Here is a 4,632-nt window from a genome sequence, read left to right as displayed (position 1 = left end):
TCTCATAAATGTATGAGAAAAAATTACCACAAATTTACCACTTTTTTCTCAAAGTTATGAATTTATTCACGTAAAACTATGATTTTATTTCAAAATGTATCACTTTTTTCTAGTAAATGTATGACCTTTTTCTCATAAATGTATGAGAAACAATTACCACAAATTTACAGCTTTTTTTCTCATAAAGTTATGAATTTATTTATGTAAAACTACGATTTTATTTCAAAATGTATCACTTTTTTCGAGTAAATTTATGACCTTTTTCCTCATAAATGTATGAGAAAAAATTACCACAAATTTACCACTTTTTTCTCATAAAGTTATGAATTTATTCACGTAAATTTACGACTTTATTTCAAAATGTATCACTTTTTTCTAGTAAATTTATGACCTTTTTTCTCATAAATGTATGAGAAAAAATAACCACGAATTTGCCACTTTTTTCTCATAAAGTTGTGAATTTATTCACGTAAATCTACGACTTTATTTCAAAATGTATCACTTTTTTCTAGTAAATGTATGACCTTTTTCTCATAAATGTATGAGAAAAAAATACCACAAATTTACCACTTTTTCTCATAAAAATATGAATTTATTCACGTAAATCTACAACTTTATTTCAAAATGTATTACTTTTTTGAGTAAAATTATGACGTTTTTCTCATAAATGTATGAGAAAAAATTACCACAAATTTACCACTTTTTTCTCAAAGTTATGAATTTATTCACGTAAAACTATGATTTTATTTCAAAATGTATCACTTTTTTCTAGTAAATGTATGACCTTTTTCTCATAAATGTATGAGAAACAATTACCACAAATTTACCACTTTTTTCTCATAAAGTTATGAATTTATTCATGTAAATTTACGACTTTATTTCAAAATGTATCACTTTTTTCTAGTAAATTTATGACCTTTTTTCTCATAAATGTATGAGAAACAATTACCACAAATTTACCACTTTTTTCTCATAAAGTTATGAATTTATTCATGTAAATTTACGACTTTATTTCAAAATGTATCACTTTTTTCTAGTAAATTTATGACCTTTTTTCTCATAAATGTATGAGAAAAATAACCACAAATTTACCACTTTTTCTCATAAAAATATGAATTTATTCACGTAAATCTACAACTTTATTTCAAAATGTATCACTTTTTTGAGTAAAATTATGACGTTTTTCTCATAAATGTATGAGAAAAAATTACCACAAATTTACCACTTTTTTCTCAAAGTTATGAATTTATTCACGTAAAACTATGATTTTATTTCAAAATGTATCACTTTTTTCTAGTAAATGTATGACCTTTTTCTCATAAATGTATGAGAAACAATTACCACAAATTTACCACTTTTTTCTCATAAAGTTATGAATTTATTCATGTAAATTTACGACTTTATTTCAAAATGTATCACTTTTTTCTAGTAAATTTATGACCTTTTTTCTCATAAATGTATGAGAAACAATTACCACAAATTTACCACTTTTTTCTCATAAAGTTATGAATTTATTCATGTAAATTTACGACTTTATTTCAAAATGTATCACTTTTTTCTAGTAAATTTATGACCTTTTTTCTCATAAATGTATGAGAAAAATAACCACAAATTTACCACTTTTTCTCATAAAAATATGAATTTATTCACGTAAATCTACAACTTTATTTCAAAATGTATCACTTTTTTGAGTAAAATTATGACGTTTTTCTCATAAATGTATGAGAAAAAATTACCACAAATTTACCACTTTTTTCTCAAAGTTATGAATTTATTCACGTAAAACTATGATTTTATTTCAAAATGTATCACTTTTTTCTAGTAAATGTATGACCTTTTTCTCATAAATGTATGAGAAACAATTACCACAAATTTACAGCTTTTTTTCTCATAAAGTTATGAATTTATTTATGTAAAACTACGATTTTATTTCAAAATGTATCACTTTTTTCGAGTAAATTTATGACCTTTTTCCTCATAAATGTATGAGAAAAAATTACCACAAATTTACCACTTTTTTCTCATAAAGTTATGAATTTATTCACGTAAATTTACGACTTTATTTCAAAATGTATCACTTTTTTCTAGTAAATTTATGACCTTTTTTCTCATAAATGTATGAGAAAAAATAACCACGAATTTGCCTCTTTTTACTCATAAAGTTGTGAATTTATTCACGTAAATCTACGACTTTATTTCAAAATGTATCACTTTTTTCTAGTAAATGTATGACCTTTTTCTCATAAATGTATGAGAAAAAAATACCACAAATTTACCACTTTTTCTCATAAAAATATGAATTTATTCACGTAAATCTACAACTTTATTTCAAAATGTATCACTTTTTTGAGTAAAATTATGACGTTTTTCTCATAAATGTATGAGAAAAAATTACCACAAATTTACCACTTTTTTCTCAAAGTTATGAATTTATTCACGTAAAACTACGATTTTATTTCAAAATGTATCACTTTTTTCTAGTAAATGTATGACCTTTTTCTCATAAATGTATGAGAAACAATTACCACAAATTTACAGCTTTTTTTCTCATAAAGTTATGAATTTATTTACGTAAAACTACGATTTTATTTCAAAATGTATCACTTTTTTCGAGTAAATTTATGACCTTTTTCCTCATAAATGTATGAGAAAAAATTACCACAAATTTCCCACTTTTTTCTAGTACATTTATGACTTTATTCTTGTAAATGTATGACTTCTTTTTCCTCGTAAATTGGCAACTTTATGAATTTATTTGTTGTAAATTTACTACTTTTTTCTCATAAATTTACCAATTTTTTTGTCTTGCAGATTTTTTTTTCTCATAAATGTAGTTTTTTCTAGAAGTTGAAACATTTTTGTTCCAATGTTGGCAACGGCGATCCCTCCTGCTACATCTTCTTATTCTCTGGCAACTAAGACTTGTTAAGAAATAGAGTTCCAATGCCATCTACTGTACGGAGTTGGAGCAACAAGCTACATTGACGGACAGTCCTGTTATCATGTGTTTATGGTGCTAGTAGCGCTAGCACACATGAAGGTATGCCCATAATGATAATAAAAAGCCCAGGTATGGTCTAGGTAACCAGGAATGTGTGGCATAGTCGTCGTGTATACATATTCAGACGCCATGAAAGCTTTGTTTAACAGTTTTGTACCAAAGGGGGCGTTGAAGGTCACATTGCTTAAGGAGATGCTGCAGCAAGCACATGAATCTGGGCAATGTGGAAATATGAATACATTTATATTCAAACCAACATGGTGTAGATGGCCACAGTGTTTCACAGTGGCTCACCTTCATTGGGATTGGTTCTCAGACCCCCCCCCCCCCCACAACACCCCCCATGTCTGAGTGATGGCAGCGGCATTGTGAGGGTCCCACAAAGAACAGGAAGCCTGGAGGTCGACGGGGGCCGGCCTGAAGGTCAGCACCATCAGTGTCGCTGTGATGGATGCCCGTGGGGGGAAAGGGGGGGGCTGGTTACCGGTCACCAACAAGATGGCCGAATCCGACTTTAGATTGTTTGTCATTCCTGGATTCTCCACCTGATTTCTTAATGATTCATACTTTTTTTCGACATTAGAATGTTGACCATGTGACTTTTCCTCCGTACTGACATGACCAAGGAGGGATGGAACGCCCCCCCCCCCCCCCGCCATGAAGCTGAATGGGCAGACCCTAAATATTGTCAATTCATACTCAAGGGCAAAACACATCACTGAACTTGGACTTCATATTCACTGCTGAGTCTGTTCATGCTACCCACATAATGTAACATACTGTTACGTACTGTTACATACCGTAACATACTGTACATATTGTTAGATACTGTAACGTACTGTTACATACCATAACATACTGTACATATTGTTAGATACTGTAACGTACTGTTACATACCATAACATACTGTACATACTGTTAGATACTGTAACATACTGTTACATGCTGTACATACTGTTACAGACTGTAACATGCTGTACATACTGTTACATTCCGTAACATACTGTACATATTGTTAGGTACTGTAACATACTGTTACATGCGTACATATTGTTAGGCACTGTAACATACTGTTACATGCTGTAACATACTGTTACATGTCGTACATATTGTTAGACACTGTAACATACTGTTACATGCCGTACATATTGTTAGACACTGTAACATACTGTTACATGCTGTAACATACTGTTACATGCCGTACATATTGTTAGACACTGTAACATACTGTTACATGCTGTAACATACTGTTACATGCCGTACATATTGTTAAGACACTGTAACATACTGTTACATGCTGTAACATACTGTTAAATACTGTACGTACTGTATCATACTGTTACATACTGTAACATGCTGTACATACTGTTACATTCCGTAACACACTGTACATATTGTTAGACACGGTTACATACTGTTACATGCCGTACATATTGTTAGACACTGTAACATACTGTTACATGCTGTACATGCTGTAACATACTGTTACATGCCGTACATATTGTTAGACACTGTAACATACTGTTACATGCTGTACATGCTGTTACATGCCGTACATATTGTTAGACACTAACATACTGTTACTTCTGTAACATACTGTTAAATACTGTACGTACTGCATCATACTGTT

The sequence above is a fragment of the Doryrhamphus excisus genome, linkage group LG19 (assembly GCF_037039965.1).
Source record: "Doryrhamphus excisus strain RoL-2023G ecotype Guam linkage group LG19, RoL_Dexc_Guam_v1.1, whole genome shotgun sequence".
NCBI classification, from domain to species: Eukaryota; Metazoa; Chordata; class Actinopteri; order Syngnathiformes; family Syngnathidae; genus Doryrhamphus; species Doryrhamphus excisus.
This window is presented reverse-complemented; position numbering follows the sequence as displayed.